General features: G+C 31.5%; 2 protein-coding genes across 4 annotated transcripts in view; both read left to right on the top strand.

Annotated features, from left to right (window-relative positions):
- LOC127724169 (uncharacterized) overlaps positions 1-26,121 on the top strand; it is a 483,200-nt gene that overhangs the window by 315,927 nt on the left and 141,152 nt on the right. The gene's annotated exons all lie outside the window — the stretch shown is intronic.
- LOC127724168 (G-protein coupled receptor 22-like) overlaps positions 9,075-26,121 on the top strand; it is a 35,380-nt gene continuing 18,333 nt past the window's right edge. Inside the window, exon 1 of the mRNA XM_052231053.1 lies at positions 9,075-9,222. The gene's annotated coding sequence lies outside the window, so the exon portion shown is untranslated. The remainder of the gene's footprint in view (positions 9,223-26,121) is intronic.

Genomic DNA, 26,121 nt, shown 5'->3' with positions numbered 1-26,121 from the left:
ATTTGAGCTGTTGTTGATTTACTTTGTTTTTTTAAGGTGATCCAAGTTTATAAAAACAATTTGGTGGAAAGATGTAGATCAAATTCCGTAATTTTTAGTGTAAAATAATTGTTTCGATTTATTAGTTGAGACCAGTAGTAATGTATTTACACGGTTGTGGGTGTTCCATATTTTTTTCTTTAAGAATTTGATTTATAATGAAGATATTGGTAGATATTTCCTGCTACGATCGTAGGCTAGTTTAAAGGATGAGTTTTGGCTTAATACCACTTTTGAAATGAAATCATGTAATGAACAAATACCGTTTATGGTCAAAGTAAATTAAGTTTCGAATTAAACTAATATGGGATCTGTAATTACTTTTTTATATGTAATACCAAATATTTTCAGCACAATTAATAAAATGAAAGAGAAAACAGATAATAAAAAAATACGATCGTGAAGATGACTGAGATCAGTATGTTTAAACATAATTAGGCCACACGAAGATCAACCAAATCTAAATTGGTATTACGTGACATAACTATATACAGAAATAAATAAGAAATTTACTCTACATCTTTAGAGAAACCAAAATTGAAATTCCTTGATTTCTGTTAGAGTCTTTTGTACAAATAAGTCGCATGCACATTCAGGAACATCCCCGGGTTTTGATGGGGTTCGGGTTCTCAAACCTAGTTTTGTGGGTAGGTTTTGATGAATTCTATTTGTCTACTCGACTTTTTTCTTTTAGTCATGTTATTATAAAAATAAGAAGATGTAGTATAATTGCAAATGAGACACTCTCCGCAAGAGACCAAATGACACAGAAATTAACAACTATAGGTCACCGTACGGCCTTCAACAATGAGCAAAGCCGACACCGCATAGTCAGCTATAAAAGGCCCCGAAATGACAAATGTAAAACAATTCAAACGAGAAAACTAACGGTCTAATTTATGTTTAAAATAATGAACAAAAAACAAATAGGTTACACAGCAACAAACGACAACCACTGAATTATAGGCTTCTTACTTGGGACAGGCACATACAGAATGTGGCGGGGTTAAACTCGCTTGAAGGCACCAACCATATTGTCTATTATTATTCTTCGGCGTATTTTTTTTTTTATTTTCCACTTCGTGCCTTCCTCTTTTTATCATGTAACCTTTTGTATATACTTGTTGAAAATGAAAGCTCAGTCTTTGAAGATAAAACGACTTGAATGTATGTTCACAACGTATATACAAATAAGGATATGTGGAATGATTGCCAATGAGACAACTATTATATCCTATGTTCGACTATAATAAGGTTTTTGAATGCCTCTTGGTATCTTCTCTACTTTTTATACAAATATGCAAGTTGTTGCATTCAGACTAAAACAAAACAAAACAAGGAAAAAATAAACACTTGACCAGTTGAGCCTTTTGTTTTGTTAAGCATTATTAAGCGGCTGAAATTTTATAGAACTCAAGATGGAATATATTTTATAAAATAATATAATGTGTATGATTGAAAAATTTGAGGGGGTTGCCACATGCTTACATACATGTCATTTGAACTTGGGTGGATAGTTGCCTCATTGGCTATCATACTACATCGCCTTTTTTTATACAGGAGTGTTCATCTTCCAAATCTCACTTTTTTGTAATTTTTCCCACTTACCAATTTTTTGCTCTTTCTTTTTCCCAGATCCCCACTTTTTTACCCCCATATATTCCACATTCTCTCTTTTTATTTTACCTCCTTTATCCCACATCCCAAAGCTTGTCATCCCCCTCAATAAGGAATCTGAGCGATTTAGAGGTTGATTTTTTTGTATTGATAATAGTCTATTGTTGATAAGCTTTTATTGAGTGTTTGTAGGGTTAGGTTTGCTGTTTGATAAACGTTTTACCTGCATGTTTTATGAGGGTCTTGAAGGGGGGGTGCTTTATTCCTGTATACTTTATTCCTTGTTGGTCATTTTCCTCTATTCTTTATATTTTATTTATATTTTAGCACCCCATTATTCTCTACCCTTTATTTTTTTGCCCTATTTTCTCTATTCTTTATGTTTTTGCCTTGATCATTCTGCACATTTTGCCCATTGTTCTCTATTCTGAAAAACCCATCTAAACCCTCTTTTATTCACAGAAGATTCTTAAAAGCATTGATACAAAAAATTAAATATGATTATACGACTTTGGAATGAATCGTTGTACATCGATGAACAAAATAAACTATACCGAATTATTTGTCTTCATACTGTTCTGTTAAACATAGGTCACAGATGGTTCAATATATATGTTTTTTTTATTTGTTTTAGGAAATAAAATTGGGCAGTTGATTCAGACACAAGACCAAAGTTTAAAGAGTAATTCTTTTTTTTCTCATTTAATTGCTGCTTATATAAAAAAAAATATCGAAAGCGATGATATTGTCTATAAATTGTATAGACTTTAAAAAAGCAGAAACAAATGTAAGTCGGACAAATGTAAATAGACATTAAGGTTATCTCTTTTCAAATAGGATCTTGAGGTAAAGGTCCTCTAACTAATATAACCAAACATGATAAATTCAAAATCCTACTTTCAAATTTCAATACTAATAGAGTTGAAAAGTAATGTAAAACAAGACGAGATTGCCATTGAGACAACTCTCCAACAAACACCAAATGACGTAAGTAACTATAAGTTACAATACAACCTTCAACAATGAGCAAAACCCATTATCCCGTTTTTTAATAAAAACTCTACAGCTACAGATTAACTTCCTAATCAAATCTATGTATCTATGAAAACATTTGGTAAAGTTTTTTAAAACTAATATGTGGTTACGAAAACCATGACTTAAAGAGTTTACCAGTAATACATAAATTAGGTTATTGAAATCTAAAACGTGACTGTAGACATGGGCATAGCGAAGAAATTGTGACATATACAAACCGTAAGAGGAGACCAAAGGAACATCACCGTCCAAAAAGGGAAAATCCAAAATCGGGAACGAAGAATCGTCTCTTTTGTCGTACATTTTTGCATACAAATTCCCCGAGTGAAATCTGGAAAAGGACAATTATTGCTGTCTGCATTAGATATATTCAAAGTAAGTTTCTTTGCGTAAATTTCTGCAGTAAAATTAGATTATATAAAGCAAAACTATCAACAAGATAACGGAAATTGTTTTTTAAATTTATCAATTGAATACAAGTTAGAATCTTTCCTGAGTTTGGCCATAAACTGTGATTCATAAAAATACAGGAACAAGTCTGCTATTAAAGGGGCGCAATAGGTAGTTTTACAAACTCTTCTGAGAACGCTTATATATTGGCTACTAAAGTATCCCTTTTTTCTTATGGTGCTAAAAATCTTTTTAAATGACAAAGTTGCTACAATTTAAAAAGATTTTTTTAAGTACAATGGGAGTATTTAAACACAATTACCCCAAACTTTGTTGAATAATACGGAGCCCCTTAAGTGCAATGTAAATATAAGTATTTTCGTTTAATCTGCACACCAGTTTGAACTAGAGGCTTTCAAGAGCCTGTGTCGCTCACCTGTATCTACTTTGGTTTTGGAAATCATGTAAAATAAGGTTAAAATTATAATAAATAGTATTAGATACCCCAATAATGATTAAGACCAAGTTTGGTTTAATTTGGCCCAATAGTTAAATTAAAAGCAGGTCATCCCATTGTAGAATTACAATAGTTACTGAAGACCCCTCATCATTATTCATATTAGTTTTCAAGTTGTGACCATTTGAAATTGATTTTTTACAATTTTCCCATAGACTTCTATAGCAAACCCCTATGTTCTATTTTTAGCCATGGCGGCCATCTTGGTTGATGGGCGGGGTCATCGGATACATTTTTTAAACTAGATACCATAAGGATAATTTATGCCAAGTTTGGTTTTATTTGGCTCAGTAGTTTCAGAGGAGAAGATTTTTGTAAAAGTTAACGCACGACGACGACGGACGACGGACGCCAAGTGTTGAGAAAAGCTCACTTGGCCCTTTTGGGCCAGGTCTGCTAAAAAGGTACTCACGACTTTCATACTGATGCGCACGACGTTTTAAAACTGGCGCGGACGACTTTCAAACTCGTGCGCACAACTTTCAAAATGGTGACACGGCTTTCAAACTCTTCTGCACGGCTTTAAATCTCATGCACACGACTTTCAAAAATGGTTCAGAATAAGAATTTTGAAAGTCGTTTGCACGAGTTTGAAAGTCGTGACCACCAGTTTTTGAAAGTCGTGCGCACCCGTTTTTTGAAAGTAATGTGCACCAGTTTTAAGATATCGTGCACACAAGTTTGAAAGTTATGCGCACGAGTTTCAAACTGGTGCACACCAGATTAAATCTCCGGGAAACGAAAATATTTATATTTACATGGCACTTAAGGGGCTCCGTAAAAATAAGACTGGTGTGCTACCTTGAATGAAAATTCAGTGTCATGATTAAGTAAAATGACGTTATGGTTTAGTTTACGTGCGTCATGGTTTAGTGGTTTGATTGTTATCGTTTATTTATACAGAAAATGAGATACAACTATACCTACTTTTATATTAGTCTTAGTGTTATGGAATATATAAAGCCATGAAAAGGACAATATTTTCATGTGATTTCCGAAAGCGTGAGGTTACATAGGTGCCACTATAACGTTAATATCCACGGTTAAAATGTGACCTTTTCAGACAATGCCTCTGTCGATTGACGCTGACTGGTGTTGCATAATTATTTATCATAATTTATCATAATTATCAGACGTTAATTTCCCCTGTACCAAATCATGACAATATCACTGCATCAAACATTCCTCGTTACGACATTATTGTGATATAATTTCCGGGTGATGGGGGTGGGGTGGTGTTGTTATGAACATTCTAGCCTGACGAGAATACAAAACAAAAAATCTTGCCCAAACATGAATATTCTACCCCTCAAATTGCAAGAAATAAATGTGTACAAACTTTCTTAATAAGCTCGTCTAGCATCAAGTGAAAATGAATATTATGTCCGCGAAAAACCCCTTGGCCTCCTTAAACAATCGACTTCAAGTTCCATTTTTGTTAACCCCTATAATATAACCCAGCTTCGTACTTTTACGGAGCATTGTTCCCAAAACATACATTTATTGGACAAATATAATTAATTATCATGATTAATTCAAACTATCATGTATTAATATTATAAACTATAATTTTGACGTAGCACTTGTATCTGGTTTGTCGAAATCGACATTAAATGTTTGGAGATCGATCATAATTGTATTTTTGAACACCGAACGGACAATACCGTCAAAATAATTAAATTAAATGAAAGGTTGTCTTTTATAAGGATGTGACGCATGTACCAACACTTTCCTTGTACTTTACATGTTAAAAAATGTAATGCTATTTGAAATCAATTTTGAGATAGATATATTACGCAATACTTTTGTTGCGAATTATGAATTGTACACATACTTTGGGAAGATTAAAGGCATAATTGTCGAAATAAAGAAAGAATAATTACAGATGTTGTTTGGAAATTCATTTTATTGTAAATATTGAATTATATATATATTTGCAATTTTTTGTTGATAATTAACTTTTGGGAGACATTATCTAAAGTGGAAGCATACAATCACGTCACAGATGAAAAATTAGAACATGTTTCCAATTAGAGGCCCAAATAGTTTATATCGTCAAGCTGATCTCAATGCTTTAAGCGACTATTTTTTTTTTATATCGACGATGTCAAAATGAAAAATTGTACTGCTATTAAGAGAAACCTCGAGAATGCAAAAAAAAAAATAATAATAAAACCACACAATCAACCCCCACGTCCCCCGCAAAAATAAAAAAAAAAAAAAAAAAAACAAAAAACAAATGCCCCAAATGCAATTACAACTCCAAGTCAAAGCGTTTCTGTTAAAGTCAAGCAACTCTGGTACCCCGGGAGGGTCAGCAATGCCTAATCCACTAGCCCCTGTCGTCGTATCGCTTATGTTTTTCATGCCACAACACACTAACAAATGTCTCTTGTCTGAACCAAGTAAGAATTTATCAAAATAATAAACAATCAGCTCATGTGAATTATCTAAACTAACGACGGTTATGCAGATAAGAAAATTTCTTTTTTTTGTATTTTTTATCATAACATACTAACATGTCGGTAACTTGAAGATAAGTGTAAGCGTACAAGATGTGATTTTTTTCTAATTATCAACAGCTTTTCGATTTTGTTTTTTGCAAAAAGTTTTGATCTATCTCATAAATATAGTTACCCACTACAACATTTCTGTTGTGTCCAATAACTAAAAGTTTCGCCCATGTTTTTAGAAATTCTCATTTTTTAAATTTCAAATACCATGTATAAGTGATTAGTATTATCACCTTAAAATAATCCAATTTCATTTATGTTTCATAAGAATACGTTTTTTTAATTGGATGACAGCAATCGCGAGGCGTTCCAAAATCAAAGTTTATTTATCAATAAAATGCAAGTGCTTCCCATTACAACGTCACGACATTGCACGAGAAACAAATCAAAAGCTTATTATAGCTCACAATTTCGTGGTTGTATCATATCAATTATAATTATAACATTTCATAGGGCTGTCAAAGTGTTTATCGTGTTCACATTTTGTAGGTAGCGCTTAGGTCAACGCTTTTACACCCCAATAAATTTACAAAAAGAAGCATTCAATTCTTAAATGAAAAAAAAATCCGGTGAAAACTTAAGACTTAAAAAAATACTTCCCATGGTATTGGACACTATTTATAGGTGTCATTCAAATTTTTTTTAAATCGGTATCAATTGCTTATTGTACAGCATTATGATTAAGATATATAATTACAGACAGATCAAATCTCTAAATGCCAAACTGTTGTCCGTGTCATAATTTGGTTGTGTTGGACACACATGCCAATTGTTTTCAAAAATGCAAATATGTTTCAAATGAAATGCAAATAATTATTATAAAATGTTTATCGAACCATTATTTTATATAAGCCCTTGACTACATTAAACAGTACAAGAATTAAATCTATCTGGGCATTTGAATATAATCGGTAACATTACCTATAATGTAAACATAATCAATTTAATGAGTGAAAAACACCACCCGGCGGTGAAAGTGTTTAGTATGCTAGAAAACAATCGCATGTAATTACAATAATTGATAGTTTCGTATTCAGCGAAAATGAGAAAATCAATGCTCAATTACATCTCTATGAAACAATATTATGCCATGTTGAATATTCAATCTTTAGTGTTCCTGAAAGGTTAACTGTTAATAATCTGAAGTTTGCAAAAAATCTTAATAAGTTTTTCTTTGTTTTGCTCCCATTAATTCTTAACAATTCGAAACCCGTTAGTAATCTGAAATTTAAAAAAAAATATCTTAACAAGTTTTCTTTGTTTTCCTCACATAAATCTCAACAATTCGAAACCTGTCGAGCTTTCTGCTCTATTCTGAAGTGTTCTCAGCAGCCAACTGTGTTGATGAATGATTTATAGCTCATAAAAAATGGATAACAGTTTATGATATGTTTCATGGCTTTAAAGTCAGACATTGTAACCAGAGTCGCAATTCAATCAAACTCGATGTCAGTTTTTACAAAGAACCATTCATAGGTCGTTACCAAGATGTTTTGTATTTGAAGACCAAAATTTTTGAGAAAATATTATAGACCATTGCCACCAAGTTAACAGTGTCCGTTGACCATATAAATATAAATATCGAAATATATTACATTGATGACTTTGACAACTGGAGAAAGTTTAACATACCGCAAGAAAATCGTAATATGCTAATTTTTCTGAGCACCTGAAGTCAATCCCGGATTTTATTGGTATTCGTTTTATCAATCCTTCATTTTCATCTCATTTGTTATCATTGTTTCACTGTATAATACTAGTTGTCACTTTTTAAACGTTAATTTGGTGATCTTTTAGTCAATTTGTCTTAATGCATATATTTATAGTATTTAAAACCTAGAACATACACAGAACACATCAAACGAAGCTAAGATAGCAGAAATATCGGCAAAGTTATCATCATTATTCATATTTTATGCAGTATTATGAATAGGAAATGTTTTCTTGATTCTTTTCATTGCTCTTTTGTCTGTTTCTGTATCCTATGATGTATCATTATGAAAATTTCAGTAATAGCTTAATAAAAATGAAGATATGTGGTATGATTGTCAATGAGACAACTATCCACCAGAGACCAAATGACGTAGATGTAAGGATTTATTCCAGTTTTCTTTTGTCGTCCAGCTTAAAGGGTTGTTTCGTTCTAGACGCATGTCTTTGCAGAACACGTTTTTATGTAGCACTTGACTGTTCGTTCTAAACGAATATCTTTGCAGAAGACAATTTTATGTATCGCCTGAACTGTTGTCATGTGCGTGTTTTGATAGTATAGTTCGTGTCATTAGTAAAACATGAGAAAACATATTTCTCAAATAAAAAAGAGGAGTACTGAAAAACAAAGCCAAATATCTTAAAGCCCAAACATGAGACTTTTTTTTTTTAATAACGTCTGTTTTTTCTTTAAATCTTACGTTCGTACCTATCGTTAGTGTTTTTGTCCTCTGCTTTTTTTTTCTTTTTATCTAATTCACAAATTGAAGGTTTATAGCTATTTTCTTGAAATAACCACAAGTTATATGTATACGCACACGTTTGTTTTGTCAGAACCCCGATACAAACCACTGAAGCTCGTGATTTTAAACATGTTTTTTTTAACAAATCTTAGCTAAGATATTTTTAAGTTTAGATGTTTGATATTGATCAATTTTCGAATTGTATCTTTATTGAAAGGCTGAAATTATCAGGGGAGGGGGCTAATTAAAAACTGATCATTTTGGTAGTGGTGATCAGAAAAAAATTATCTTCAAAATTTGATGTAAGCAATTTTCAGAAACTATGAATACTAATTTATAGCAACATTCCTTAATGTATTAAAATCCTTGAAAATTGATAACGTCCATGGTAATGCTATAGTGTCACAACTTAGCTTAACTATGTACATAGTCACGTCCAATAATATTACAGCTCTAAAATATCTATGATTTTTTGGTGATATACATATATATATATAGAGAGAGAGTTTATTTGAAAATAATGTCTCTGTTCGAAGATAGAGATGACACTTTCTGGTTTTGTTATCGACTTTTTACAGGTGTATCTCATTAATTGTGTGATGTCGTCTGCTACGCACTGATTTCAAGACTATTTAGCGGGAATAGTTCTGAATAACAGGTAGGTAAATTTACTTTACCACATTTTCGATTATTCAGTGATATATATTAAAATATATAAGTCAATACTTTATTTTTTAATTTGAAGTACTGGACAACAAAAACATAGCAAGACATGTACAAACTATTTTGTTTCATTGAACATTATTTGTTTTTAATATACTATCTTTTCACAATTAGATTATAATCCTAAGATAAACAATAACCAGGTATAATATGTGCCTAACAAGAGTCAATTGGTGTTTTGCATAAAAAAAAAAATATGAACGCAACCATTGATGTAGTTTAATAAAACAATAAGACTGTTTAAATGCAATTTGGATAATTAAAAAAAAAATCAGACAACATGGATATTGGACGCTTATTATTATTGTTGTCTGTATGTTTACTTCCCGGGCACTTTTCACTCTCCATTGGTCAGTTTCCCTTCCTGAGATCACCCCCCCCCCCCCGGATTTTGGTGAGTTCGTGTTGCTCAGTCTTTAGTTTTCTATGTTGTGTTTTGTATGCTGTTGTTTGTCTTTTGGTCTTTTTCTTTTTTTGCCATGGTGTTGTCAGTTTATTTTCGAGTTTGAATGTCCTTTTGGTATTTTTCTCGCATCTCTTTTCCTGCTTTTTTTACTCTTACATCATTCATGAAGCTGATATTCAGCATATATGCTGTATCATGCAGACTATTCAATATATATTAGAACAAATGAAAGTAAACGTTATTACATGCTTACTTATAGCGGGCAATATGAATTATTAATTTATTACTACGTCAAATAGATATTTTCCTTAATTTACCTGATATCATATTGCTAAATTTTAAAATTATTGCATCCACTTTGTTCTTAAGAAAACAAGCGATTGATTTATTCTTTGAAGTTCATTTATAAGCTGATAATGCATGCTTCTTAAGCGTAATGACAAACAACTTTATTTAAAATTCATACAAGTTTCTTCTAAATAAACTCACCATATATATCGGGATTAAAATTTCGTACGCCAGACGCGCGTTTCGTGTACAAAAGACTCATCAATAACGCTCGAATAAAAAATGTTAAAAACGACAAAAGAAAGTACGAAGTTGAAGAGAGGTTGAAACTGAATTTTCATAAAAGTATGCATTTGTTATTTTTAGAATACTTTTTCTTATCATTTTCTTCATTCAATTTCATTGTCACTTTTAAGTGTTCGCTCTATCATTGTAAGAAAACTTGTCTTAATCAAATTGTACGCCTTCAAGCTTTTATTATCATTATTGAACATTAAAGCAATAGACTATACTTAGAAATTAAGGATATATAACCAGGCGCACTGCAAATGTTACTGGAATAAGTTTCATGAAACATTTGAGAGCATTGAAACCGAAAGGGTCCAAACGAAATATCTAAATTTGTCAAAGGTCAACTTTGCATTAGCGCACGATCACATAGCATTTAGAACTTGAAATTCACATACTATAAGTATCATTCAAAGAACTCTGTTAAGGTCATGTTTTTCTCCGACTGTACTTGACATTTTCATAATAAATCTGTTGGGAGTGTACTGGTTGATGCTTACACTGATTTGTTAATTGGTTGTAAACTATTCGAGTACTCGTAGAGCAGTACTTCTTGTCGTTTGTTTTTATGTTTGTTTTTTATTTTTCTTGTTGCCAATCTGTTGATTTAAGCCATTTCAACCTGATTTTAACAATTTGTTCTTATATTGTGCTGTTTTACCACTGTCAGGAGAGGGTTGATGACTCACACATTTGTTGAACTCTGACACATATTTTATGTGCTCATCCCTAGTCAGGAACATGTAATTCAGTGGTTTTTATTGGTTGCTGTCTGTAATATTTTTCGTCAAAGAATTGTTTTGTCATAAATCATGCAGTTGGTATAACATTTTATTATATCGGATCCACCTAAATTTATATCTTACCATACGGTTTTGTTGAAGGCCGAACGGCGATCTATATTGTTTATATCGACGTCCTTTGGACTGCAGAATAGTTGTCTCAATTGCAATCATACCACACCTCCTTTTTTATATTTATCATAAACCCCTGACCACAAGGTGGATGACGACCTCGGGTACTGATAATCCATCAGCACCTAAAACATGTCTGATACGAAAGTCAGAAAGGACTATGCGATGCAGGGGCGGATCCAGCCATTTTTAAATTGGGGTTTCCAACCCAGGATAAAGGCGGGGGTTCCAACTATATGTCTCCATTCAAATGCATTGATCTTAAAAAAAGGGGGGTTCCACTCCTTTTATACAGAAAACCCATTTTAGGGAACTTCTTTAAATTTTGACAGGGGTTCCCCTGACCGTGACTAAACCACCAGGACTTGGGACACAGTCATAATGATATTGCTTGAAAATAAAATAAATGTTTATTTAAAGAGATTTTGTAATGTAATTCTAAACTGTTTATAATTTTTATGTGTTAAAAAGGCTGGCTTTAGAGCTACAGGACCTACTCCCACCTCCCCAATGGTTGAGCAGATCGGGACAACGTAAATCTGACAAAATGTATAAAGTGTTATTCTCAATTATGGAAAAGGGAAAATAATTGCGGAAGCATTAACTTCTCAATAAGGAACTTCATGGAACAAAAATGCGGAAAAGAACTGTATAATCTAGCGGAAACGTAAATTATTTTGGAGGAAACGTGATGTCAAATCTCGGAAACGTTAACTATTTTATTTGATTGGAAATTGTTTTTTTAATATGCTATTTTTTTTTGAAAGAGAAATATAATTAAAAAAATATAAGGACTCTCGATAGATCTGTGCCAAATCATAGTCAACAGTAAAATAACAAATATACCGAACTCCATGGAAAATTCAAAATGGAAAGTCCCTTATTAAGTAGCAAAATCAAAAGCTCTAACACATCAAACGAATGGAAAACAACTGTCATGTTTTGGACTTGGTACAGGCATTTCCTATTGTCAAAAATGGAGGATTAAGCCTGGTTTTATAGCTAGCTAAACCTCTCACTTGTATATAAGTCGCATAAAATTCCATTATATTGACAACAATGTGTGAGCAAATCAACCAAACATAATAGGTAAAAATGTCAAAAATTGGGATACGGCAGTCAACATTGTGTTATAATCTAAATCACTATAAAAACAAACTACAATGTCATTAAAGAAAAACAAAATGGCATGTAGGCACTTTATAGACAAAACACATAGGAAAAATTAAAGACAAGAATACAAAAACGACCATAGCACAATAACACAATGGCGGGATGTATAAATACCGAGACACGCCAAAAGGATATTACAAAAAATGAACTAAACAGTAAACAATTGTTATTCTGCAGTTTTAGAAAAATAACTATGATAGTTGGATGTTGTTTCAATAAAACAAAAGAACTATTTTCATGCATTTTAGCTAAATTATGAAAATGAGGCTACTTGAATATTGGACGCTTCTTATCATTGTGATCTATATACTTCCCATGCACGTTTTCACACTCCGTTTGTTGTTTTTTTACCCTTTTCTATCTCGCAAAACATTCATTAAGATGACATTGAACCAATATGCTGCATTATGTCAAGCATACTTAATATATTACAAAAAAATGAAGGGAAACATTAATACATGTTTAAATATTGAGGGCGATATGAACTCATGATTCTTTACTATGACAAATGGATATTGTCCTTTATTCGCCTGTTATTATATCGCTAAATGTTTAATAACCGATAGTTATTAGTATTGCATTCAATTTGTTTCTAAGAGAAAACAAATTACAATATACTTTCAATTTGATGATCAGTGGATTGTGCATGCTTATGAAACGTAACTGCAAACATCCTTAAGTAAAGTTCTTATAAGTGCATTTCAAATTTGAATTTGAATCTGAATTTTTATAAAAGTGTCCATTTGTCATCATTAGAATACGTCTTTTAGAATTATTTTTCATTTCAATTTCAATTCCACTTTTGATAGGTTGTAAATAAAAGATTATAAATTTCGTGCGTCCTACGCGCTTTTCTAGATTTGCCTTCCTCAGGATCGCACAAAGACAAACGTTTGGCATTTAGAAAAGCTGGCAACATTGAACAAAATGCTCGAACTCAGATACTTCTTCCCAGTTCTATCATTTATCTCATACTTTCCAAGCACTGTTAATACTCAATTTAAAGATAGGAAAATGCAGTATGATAACCAATGAGACAAGTTTCCACCAGAGACCAAATGACATAGACGTTAGCAACTATTGCCAGTTGAATTTGTTTTTTTAACCTTAATATTTATCTGATCACTATTCAGGAAATTGATAAATAGCAAAATATGAATTATGACAGAAAAATTAATATGACGCATAGAGGTACATACAAATACTAGTAAAAGAAAAAATAAATAAATAATAAAACATACTAAAATCTATGCTGATATCATATTCTAAGAACAATAAAAAAAAGAGTAAAAATAAATACTTCTGTATGATAAAGCATAGAACGAATTAAGACATTGGAAATTAAGCTTATGCTAATGTTGTAGAATTCGAGCATTGCTGTGCTTTAATAAACACCGACAATGAATGTAGAAGAAAAAAAAACTCTTATTGGTCATAATGTGCATACATTGTTTATACATTTGAATTCCAGTGCATATCTCTGGACAAGCAATCAAAAATCAATACTTAACAATATAAATGTGTAATCCGTGTTTAAAACTTCAAGTTTGTTTGTTTTCTAAATTAACCATTAATTTCTCATTAATTGTATTGTATTCTATTATTAAAGCAAACTGATCAAATATGTTATAGGTCATCCTTTTGTTATCTGTCCTATGATTTGATTGCTATTCTTTCAAAGGCCCCAAAACTATACAGATTGCATGGTCCACCTTGCAAACGAACAAACATACTGTTATTGTTCTTAAAGGAAGTGGATGTAAGCAATTATAGACAACCGTACGACCTTGAACATTGAGAAAAACACATACCGTATAGTCGGCTATAAAAGGCCCCGACATGAAGAATATGAAACCTTATTTATAACAAAACAATTAACGAAAAATAAATATGACATATATAAACCAACGACAATAATTTGCATACCCTCAAGACTGTATTCTGTAAAAAAGTATTAAAAAAATGCCGAACTCTAAGGTACATTCAAAAAGGGAGAAGTCCATAAAACCTGACAAAACAAAATCAATATCAAAATAAATTCACGAAAAGTATAGTTAAATGAATATAAGAAAAATATCAGTATAGGTTAGGAAAATTTAACAATATCACACGCAGATTTTTGTTTGTTTATTCATTTATATTGAGTTTTAACTTATCTTTAACGTAGACTTGATTATTGTTTTGACTATTAAATGGATTGGTTAAAAAATGAATTTATATATCATATTTATCATAAAACTATAAATGCTATCTTAATAGTTTTTCATGCTTTACTTCGGATGCTTTTTTTATTTTTTTACCTCGGATGCTTTTTTTTACTTCGGATGCTTTTTTTTTTACTTCGGATGCTTTTTTTTTTTTACTTCGGATGCTTTTTTTACTTCGGATGCTTTCGATGTTCGTGTTATACCTCTTTATCGTTTGACATTGAAATAGCACATTGTTTTAATTATACAAGATAGTGTGTTAAGTTATGTAATATCTTGTGTCTGAAAATAAGATCAAGTATTTTGTATAGTGTTGATGGTTGTGTCAAACTTATGTTATATTGATTTTATATTATGAAATATTGGTTTCATATTGAATTATGTATATATTTTGTAATATGTAAAGTGTTTTATAAACATACAGCGAATAATAAGAATAGGTTTATAGATATCTTTCGTTGCAGCTGAGCACTTAAAAAAATACAGTGAGTTTGCAATAAATTTCAAGTAGAACTTTGAAGAGTGGACAAGTAGAAGACGTTATTCTGACAACACCATCGCATAAAGCAATTTAAAATAAAATCGTACACGAGACAAAAGTTATTGCGCTTCAAATCCAAAAGCAAAAATTGTAATGACTTCAGGTTCAAATATTTTAATACATTGAAATAAGAATGTGACACACTTAAAAATGAATTATTTTCTAATAACAGTACTATTGGCTGTATCGTAAGAACTAATTTTATCATAATCCATGTAACAGCAGTAATTGGCTGTAAATCAATCAATTTTCGTAGTAAAATAATACATAAAACGATAACTGAAATCACAAAAAATATGTAACCACAGCAAACACCACCACCATATGATTCTTCCGTCAAAATAGAAAAACAAAACATGTGGTTGGATTAAAACAGTAGTGCGTACGCACAACCACTTCCCCTTTCCTTGATTTTTGTTGTCGTAAAAGTTAAACACAATAAAAAACCAAAAGAAAGTCCATACACAAGAACTAAAACAAGGAAAAAAAATACGTAATTTGAAAGGCAGGAATGTCTCATTATCAATATATTAACATTTTTATCCCTGAATAAAGCCACTGCAATAAAATGTGAAATTAACAGAACATTCTAATGAATTATCGACTTCAAGCAATACAAACTTGATCATAAGAGAATGGGGTAACTACATCAATCGTTGTAGTCAGCGTATTCAAAATCTTAATTTCATGACAAATTTGTACTTTTCTAATAAAATTATGACAAAGCAGATCCTCTTACGTACTATTTGACCTTCCACCTAATTTGATTTGAGCGCCACTGATGTTCAAATGAAGACGAAACGAAACGCCTGTGGTATACGAAATTATTAGCCTGTTATCTTTGATGAGTTTGCATGTAAACAAAATTTGTTAGCTTCGAAAGATACCTATCATTTTTGCGCATTTAAAAAAAAAATTCACTAACCTCGTTTAAAGAATCGGTTTTTGATAGTTGTTTTAATAAGATTACATCTTGTACCTTGCTCTATAAAAAATAATGTTTTTCTTCGTTTCATAGTAATTCAAGTCTCGTGATATGAACTCGGAAAAATGCTGTCCTTGATATGGTTTAGTAATTAACGTAGAGATAATTGAAACATGACACTATAAAACTATCCCGTTTCAAAATTTGAAGTGCCCATTAGTCTAGTCTTTGTCTCAGATCGACCAATTAAGGTAAATTTATACATGTAAATTGATTTATTATAATATACTAATTCACCTATCGAATGTAAATTGAACATTACGATTTTATAGGTTTATTTTTAGATAAAACCTCCGGACTTCGAATGACTTTTAGAAATGACCCATCCAAAAGTTGAAAGGTTTTGCATTCAATAAGGACACATACAAATTTGAAAAGTGTATTCAGAATTTATATTTCTTAGTGTATCGCGTGTGTTATACTCAGGTTCAAAATCAATGATGATTCTTAGGTTTCCCGACTGGAACATTTTACGGATGTTCGCTGGTCATGTCTACATAATTTTTCCCGCAATATTTTAAACTCCTCTGATCTTTTAAGTTTAATAGCATAAGATAATTTTGGAACACTATCCCCTCCTTTCTTTTCATAATTATATTAAATTGAATACAGTTCAGTTACATGCATACCTGAAAAATCTGGTTAAAGTCTTGTTATTTCTATAAAGATTTGATAGTGCAACTTCTATGTATGAAATATATAAAAAGTTACGAGAACTCATGAGAAATGTATCAAATTATCATATCACAAAAACAAGGAAACGGACATATATATTTAGGACTCTAAAGTGCGATCGGGACGCTATTTAAAACGCGATGGTCACGCTAAAGTGTGATGGTCTACGCTAAAGTGCGATGGTTTGATATGCTATAGCGCGATGGTCTGGGCTATTCAATGGAATACGCTAAAGTCGCAAGTCTCAATACGCTAATGTGCGTTTTTCCGCGAAAGAGCGTTTGATCGCGAATGTATGGACGTATGTCACATGCCGTTTGAACAAAACAAAAATAGACATACCGGAATGTTTGTCCAGATGAAGGGTTTTTATTAGACAAGAAACTGAGAAAGAAGAGAGAAACAAATGATCCAAATCTGGATTATTTTTGGTCAGCTCTGGAAGAAGTTAACTTGATTTGTAAAAAGAAATTATACCAAAACAGCTAAAGTGCCAAAAACAAATAAATCTAATTTAGAAACACTTTCTATGTTTGTAATCCCGTGTCATGTACTTGCATGATTCTAATTGAATTATTCTATAAAACCTCTTTTTTTACAATATGGTTCGTTATTTCTGATAAAGAGGTGGATAATCGTCAACTAGACAGTAACCTAACGACTATAGATGTAGTATCATAATATGATTGCCAATGAGACAACTCTCCATCCAAGACCAAATGTCATTAATGTAAACAACTACTAGTATAGGTTAAAGCATGGCCTTTAACGCGGAGCATTGGCTAAGATCGCGTAGTATTCTATAAAGACCAAATGGCCTCATACGACCAGTGTAAAACAATTAAAACTAGAAAAAAACGGCCTGATTTCTATACAAAATAATAAACGAAAAACAAACATGAAATAAAGCAACAAATGACTACCACTAAATAACAGGTTCCTGGCTTGAGACAGGTTCATAAACTGCACTGTAACCATTTCACTTTTTAAATAACTATTATACTTTAAATAAAGATAAGAGGATGTTGTAATGTCAATGAGACAACTATCCCTCCAAGACCAAATGTCATTGATGTATGCAACTAATAATCGTACGGCCTTCAACGTGGAGTCTTGGCCCACGCTGCAAAGCAAGCTATATAGGGCCACACAAGGACCAGTGTAAAACAATTCTAAAGATAATGACAAAGACTTGATTTGTAAAGAAAACAATAAACGAAAACCATTGCCTCAACTCCATTCCCGTTACACCATCACACTTTAGCGTGTTATATCATAACACTTCAGCGTGTCATATAATCGCACTTGAAATAAATAACCATCGCACTTTAACGTTAGACACCATCGCACTTTAGCGTAGACCATCGCACTTTAGCGTGAATGTCGTACTTTAGCGTGACCATCGTACTTTAGAGTACCATCGCACGTTAGAGTCCTACATATATAGCACAAATAACATTTTCCAAAAGACCAAAAAAGTGAAAAAGTATATTCTAACTAATTGGTGTACAAATTTTTGCACCCCATGTTTGCGGTATACCATCTTTCCCGCAAGTTTATTGTTTTCTGTTTGGTATTAAATTAATAATTAAAATCTATTTTGTTACATCTGGTGATCCGTTTATTTGGCAATCGCCATGGCAGTCAGCCGGGTTTAAGAACATCCGTTGTTCGACCTGCTAGTCAAATGCGTTTTGTTAGAATATACTTTTTCACTTTTTTGGTCTTTAGGAAAATGTTGTTTGTTCTGTATTTAGGCCCCCTAGCAAGAAATTTGTTTTGCATGCACACGTATAAAAATTGCGGTTTTTATCCAACGCAATCATAGGATTGAACGTTGTTTTCAATTTAGACTTATTTATATTTTTTCGTTTGGTCTTGTATTATATTTGCCTTTGGGTTTATATGATCTCGTTCATCCTATTTCGACTCTTCAAAATTCAAGAGTCTATCCTAAATTGAGGTAAATCATATGGCCTTCCAAATACCGTTTCGATTCCTAACATCACTGAAGAGACATTAATTGTCGAAATCCGGATATGGTGTACAAATATTTGCACCTCATGTTTGCGGTATACCATCTTTTCCACAAGTTTATTGTTTTCTGTTTGGTATTAAATTAGTAATAAAGATCCATTTGGTTACATCTTGTGATCCGTTTATTTGGCAATCGCCAATGGCAGTCAGCAGGGTTTAAGAACATCAGTTGTTTAAATGATGTTTAAATATACTAAAATGTTGTGCTGTATTTAGACCCCTCTACCAAGACATTTGTTTTGCATGCACACGTATAAAAATTGCGGTTTTTATCCAACGCAATCAAAGGTTTGAACGTTGTTTTCAATTTAGACTTATTTATATATATATATATATACATGTTCTAGAGTCGTCACTGGTTTTGACGTACTTATAATATAATTATTTCTGTGACTGCATCTTACATTAATTTGTAGGATCCTTTACAATAGATAATTCAGCTGATCTGTAACAATTCCATCTTCATGCCTTATATATCATGTACTGTGTTACGATGCTAGATAAAAACTGACAAGGAAAGGTAACACCCGGCCACCGAAAGCTTTATTTTTATAGAGCCTAGGTGGTCGAGTGGTTTAGCGCGTCGGGCATAGGGCAAGGCGATTTGGTGCCACGATATCTCAGTAGCATGAGTTCGAATCCCGGCCAGGGAAGAACAAAAAATTTGCTTCCACAAATTTACAGATCTAACATTGTTGGGCTGTTGTTTAGACGAATTATATATATATATATATATTTATATATTCAAAATTAATATTACAACTTTTTTTCAACTTTATTTTCATAATCCGCCAACGATCGTCCTACATCATGACTTTCATGTCTCTTTAACATGAGAAATGTGATGCAGGAGGTACATGATGAGTTCCAAAGGTCGTACTAGTAGTTATAACAAGTGGATTATGCAAGTTTGTTTTACTTGTCATCATACTTTTTGGTAATTAGATATACAATTTATTTTAAAATCGTACACCTTTTTTTGGTTTCATCAGATTTAGGGGAAATCGTATTATTCATTGTGACATTTTACAAAGAATCGCAAAAAACAGGAGTGAAAATTTCAAGACCACAGTATATTGACCCAAATCGATTCATGCTCCTTCGTGAGCACATTATTAAAAGTATTCTTGTATTCATGCCTAATTGAACTATTGATTGATTTGTCTGTGGAATAAAAACAACATCTCAGACACAAATGAAATAATTTAACATAAGCCAAACGAGTGCAGATGATATTTATAATTTAAAAACAATATATTCAAAGCTTCAAAGAAAGATGATATTTTGTAAATCATACTTTTCGGTAAACAGACATACAATTGTTTGGGAAATCGTATACTCCTTTTTGGTTTAATCAGATACAAATTTAGGGGGAATCGTATTATCATTTATGCCATTTTAGGAAGAATCGCCAAAATAGAAATGAAATTGTCAAGGCCTTAGTATATAGAAGCACATTATTAAAAATATCCCTGTATTAATGTCATGAGAAAATCTGTGTTTGAGAAAATTTGAATATTTTTAAGAGATGTATACCGTTTTGTCTTTTAAAACGCGATATCTGCTATTTCCAAGAACTTTTCCTCAATTCTCTTTAACTTCTACATTATTTGACCCTTTATTTATCTTTTTGATTCAAGCGTCAATGATGAGTCTGGCGTACACACAATTATCAGCCTGGTTTCTTTGATGCGTTTTTCCCTACAAAAGGGAATATTACAAAAAGAGATTTCCATAATTATATGTCCAAGATAAGCTGGTTAAAAAATGCAACAATTCCGTTCTCGAGAAAATTCTATAGTATCAAAAGATATAATCTACCGGGAGATATTAACCATTTTATTAAAGTACAACCTTAATAATCAAGAAAATTTTGTATCTGACGCAATATATTCTATGGAAGGAACAAAGCACGCATCGAAATTATATATGTATATTGAGGTCGTGACATAATTGACTGTCGGTTGAAGTTTATGAAAAGGACAATACCAACCATTTGTTTGTATTAAGGACATTAAAGCTATGTTATAATGAATAAATGTTGATTACAACAAAAACATCGGTTCTATTAACTCTTTTAATCGCATTTAATGTAGCTGCGACATTAACACAATGGGAATAATTGTTTTACTGACATAAATAAATATAAAAACGATATTAGGATGAAGTATAGAAACGGGTAAAATGATACACTCTCTTTCTTAAATGGACGATACCATATTTTTCTTTTAAAAGGTGGTATCTGCCCTTTCCAAGCACTGGTCCTCAATGCTCTTCAACTTCGTACTTTATTTGGCCTTTTAAATATTTTTTATTCCAGAGTCACTGATGAGTCTTTTGTAGACAAAACGCGCGTCTACCATAAGCCTGGTATATTTGATTAAACATTTTCCTACAAAATATGAAATGACGCAATTTGTTTCTACTAGACGGAAGGAACACAGTACGCATGAAGAATATATTGTATATTGAGGTCATGACATAATTGATTGTAGGTTGAAGTTTATGAAAAGGACAATACCAACCATGTGTTTGTATTAAGGACATTAAAGCTATGTAATAATGAATGAATTGTGAAAACAACGAAACATCCGTGCTATTAACACTTTTAATCGCATTAAATCTGGCTGTATTATTAACACATTGGGACTAATTGCTTTATTGACTATATTATATATATATATATAACAATTTTAGAACGAAGCATGAAACACGTTAAATACCACGCACTCTTTTTTTGTCAGTGAAAAGGCGGTATCTGCAATTTCCAAGCACAGGTCCTCAATACTCTTCAACTTCGTACTTTATTTGGATTTTTAACTCTTTTTAATGCCAGCGTCACTGACGAGTCTTTTATAAACGAAACGCGCGTCTGGCGAACAAAATTTTAAGCTTGGTATTTGTGATGAGTGTATTTTCAACGTTTTGTTTTGTTATATCTTAATGTTAAAACCATTTGAGTTGATGACAGTTTTTAGATACTCAATAATTTTGTGTCTAAAGATTTGTCTTATCTTGAAGACTTTATGTTAATCTCTAAGTTACTTTAGGGTTTCTTTTTCTTTGACGTGTACCCATATTTGATGTTATTCATACTATTGTTGTCTTTGTATTGTAATTAAAGTTTAAATTTTTGACGTAATTTGCTTTGTGTACATTATTATTTGAACCAATAATTTGTCAATAACAGTATTCTCAATGCTTTATAAATAAACTTAAAAATGCAAGCAATGCGCAATTATGTCTATATTAATCCCCGTTTCGCGGAAATAACAAAAACAGCAAAATTTGACATTGTTTCTTAGCAGAAATGCGTTTAAGAAATATCGCGCACGACGGGGCCATATGTAGAGCAGGGCTCTGATAGCCCTTCCAAAGCACATGAGGTCATCCCCGGTTTTTGATGGGGTTCATGTTGCTCAGTCTTTTCATAAAGTTTTTCTATCAAGTGTTATGGTGGCTTCTAATTGTCTTTTCGTCGTTTTCGTTTTTTAACACGTTCTTTTTTATTGTCTTTTTGTGCAGCTTCCGCCTTTTTTCGAGCAAGATATGACGTTGTAACTCAGAGAATTGGAATATAAAAGATAGTCAGCTAAAATATTAGTAGTCATAAAAATATTCGAAAGCATAATAACAAACATAGCACAATCATTGAATATAATTGAATGCATAATATATATGTAAATAAATAGGGGCAAATGATTTGGATATCATTAATCAAAGGTTTTAGATAAAATAAATAAATTAAAACAACTCTATTCACAATTATCTTGATGCATTGCACATAACTGTCTGCGGAACACAGATGCATGTTTTATTGCAATTTAAATTTAACGCGTGATATCGTTTTTCTTTAAAAACGCGTTATCTGCAATTTTCAAGCACAGTTCCTACATATTGAATATTGAGAAAACGTGATCTGCGTGATGATATGTCTTGGATAGGCATGTAACAAGTCTTCAACAATTTAATTCTCAAAAAATATGTTATAGAATAAAATGATACGATATACCGGAAGATATCAACCATTTAATAAAAGCACAACAGCCTTTTTGTACACATAACATGCACCAATGTGGTATTATCATTTTATAATTTCAAATAGTATAGTGATCAAAAGTGGATAGACATTAAATATAATTCCTGATAGAGAGTAACAGGTATGTACATTAAACATTCAATTAAGAAAAACAGCGGGTCACAATTAGTGGGTACAAGATTTAACAGTTTTATGTATAATATATAGATGAAGTCTTCCTGTGACAAATTAAACAAAATATCATAATGTATTAGGGACATTATTCAGATTATATCTTCGATGTACTACTGCAAAATAGTGAAAAATGGGTTTATTTGAAGTTACACCCAGTATAAAAGTATCTGCTGAACTAATTCATTTTTGAAAGTAATTTCCCGGAAAGAACAAAACTTACTTGATAGATGATAGTAAAACATGATAGTAGTACATGTATATTTCTAACATTTGATTAAATTGTCAAACAACATTGCGCTTTATAGTGATTGTTTTCGCCAGTGGTATCGTCCGAAATAAGCATTAAACGTGTTTCTGAGTTATACCAAGTATAATTACCAGCTTGAATTGAAATATTTTTTTAAATTAAACTCCCGAAAAGAACAAAACCTCCTTGATAGATGATAAAAAAATCATAAAAATAAAACATGACTAAAGGTTTAAAAACCATTGTGCTTATTAATGAATTTGTTTTTCTCTCCAGTGGTATCGCCCTGTATCAGCATTAGACATTTGCTACTGGACGATAAGCACGTTACAATCAATCAACATGAAATGGAAAAAAGTTATAAAAAGAAATTACGCTTGTAATTACTCCGTTCTTAAGTATCTAAGTTTCAATTTCATTTTTTTTTTTAGCTTGAATGTCATTAAACTGATAATGTACCCCTTTGACTGCACGGAAGAATCAAATCTCTTTATTAAATGCCTTTGTATCACTTAACCATCAACATTCATTAACGATAAATTTCTATGTATTTAAATACTTTTATTTGCGATCCACGATAACCCATGGTTATTAATGCTACAGTTTGATTTCGAGTTCAAGGTCAGGTTTATGACCAAAGAATTCTAATAAATTCAACGTAGTATTCTATTTGAATGGATGCAAAACAATATGATCTTTACTCCTCAAATATTAAAAATATACCAGATTATGATGGGGATTTATTTCTTGATTAACTAGTTATTAATTAAATCTTTGAAAGAAACTTTTTTTTAACTTAAATTTGCTGTTAAGAATTAATTAAGTAATTGTCTGTATCGATTGGAGAACTGCATGACGTCAACCAGTATTACGGAAAGAATCAAAATTCTCAATACAAAATTTTAGTTTTGAAGGCTAATAATTGAATGTAAGTTTAGGGCATTTCTTCGTAATTACAATAAAAAAGACTTTTCAAATCACTGCAGGAAAAAAAAAAAAACAGTTATTAAGTGTATTTTTAGATTAATTCCACTAGTTTATCCTGCTAAGCCGTGCCTACGTATATACGAGTATTCTGTTTATGGAAAGGTTAAAAGGTAGTATGCTAGTTGTTATTTATCTAATATTTGTCATCAGATTCATATTTTCAAAGTGTGGAAAGTCACTATCACATTGGCATTCTCTGGAATAGAATGTGTATGAAAAGCGTGGACAACTAAGCTCGCCACATCAAGGTAATCCTCAGAATGCTGCATATTAGATATACAGTATCACCAACAGAAATTTAGAGTTTCTGAAATTAGAAATAAAAAAAAGTTGAAGTTTGCCACACCTTTAGAAATTAGAGAAAAAAAGACTAGTTACATTTTATTCACTAGCATAACTCTTTGAAATTTTCTTTTCGAAACGTTTGGTCATGAAAACATACACGGGTAAAAATTTAATGTCGAGTATTAAAATTCTATTTTTGCAATAACATGTACTGTTATTTTTATTTAATTGTTATATTAAAAGACAAACAATTAAGGGAGTCAATTTAAAAACAAAACAAAACATTAGATTAACATTCATTAGATATGGTGGATATAGAGCTTTTTTATCATTTGATTATATATTTCACTTTTCACTTTAACCGATATAATGAATTGGACTCCCTTTTCAAATTCTGAGGGGTTTCACTGCATACGAATTAAGACAAAGGATTGCTAAAGAATCGAATATTTAACAACCATATGCACCAACTTTAAACGTCAATTATTTATAGAATAGTTCTATCATATCTGCATACTGACTTGCAAAATACATGTAAAGTTATATATTTTTGTGCTAGAAAATCCTTAGTATTTGAAACAATTAAAAGTTGGGAAACAGTTAATAAAAAAAAAAAAACAGAAATAAAAAAAAAACCTTTTTGTAAACTACCTTGTGTGAACTCAATATTAATTTGTTTATTTTTATATCATATTTTTTCTACTTTGGTTATTCGAACTTGCCACATGTTGAGAAATACGCAATAATAATAATAAAACCTGCACGAAAACATATGAAATTCTGATACCTTCTTGAATTTTAGTTCAGATTGAAAAACGTTTTGAAATTAGTCTAAATGTGAAATAAAGTCGAGGAATTTTTTCCCTTTATTTGAAGATGTGATTAGAATAAGTAAGAGTTAAACTTTTAGAACTTAATTTATGTTGGTCATACAAACTACGACCGTCTGTTTCCTAGTTTTATTCAGACATTCATTCTCTTTAAGATCTTCTTGCCTAGTTTAAACATTCTTTAATTCAGAAAATTGACTTTTGTTATTCCTTGTAACCTGTAAAAAGAGAAATTGATTATAATACATCATACGCTAATATGGAGGAAGTGGCTGTGTTATGCACTTGCTTTCCGATTTTCATAGAGACCATCACAATATAAGTGAATTAAGAATTCAATGTTTATTGTTTTATCGCCGTTTCAGTCCATGTAACCTCTTTTTTTGCAGGAAAGGAAAAAAAAATATATGTTAATCATACATCAGCTTAAACATTGAATTTGCATGTAAATATATATTTAAAACTAAAAAAGAAGTGGTAAAATGTTTAATGATTCAATTATCCACCAGAAACAAATAACTACAAGTCAGTGTGTGCATTTAACAATATGCACAATTCATGTCGACAGTAAGCTATAATAGGTCCATTTAACAAAATTTGAAACAATAGGAAAGAGAAAACCAACGGCCTGATTACGTATATAACGATATGTCATGACACCCTCACGGGGTAAAACTTACAGGTCAAACTTGCAAGGAAGTGGACACGGCAGTATAACAAAATGTGGGGACACATTTTGATATGAAACTTCTAAAAGA

The sequence above is a fragment of the Mytilus californianus genome, unplaced genomic scaffold, assembly GCF_021869535.1.
Source record: "Mytilus californianus isolate M0D057914Y unplaced genomic scaffold, xbMytCali1.0.p SCAF_14, whole genome shotgun sequence".
Lineage (NCBI taxonomy): Eukaryota > Metazoa > Mollusca > Bivalvia > Mytilida > Mytilidae > Mytilus > Mytilus californianus.
The sequence above is the reverse complement of the archived record's forward strand: the minus strand, read 5'-3'. Positions and strand labels throughout refer to the sequence as shown.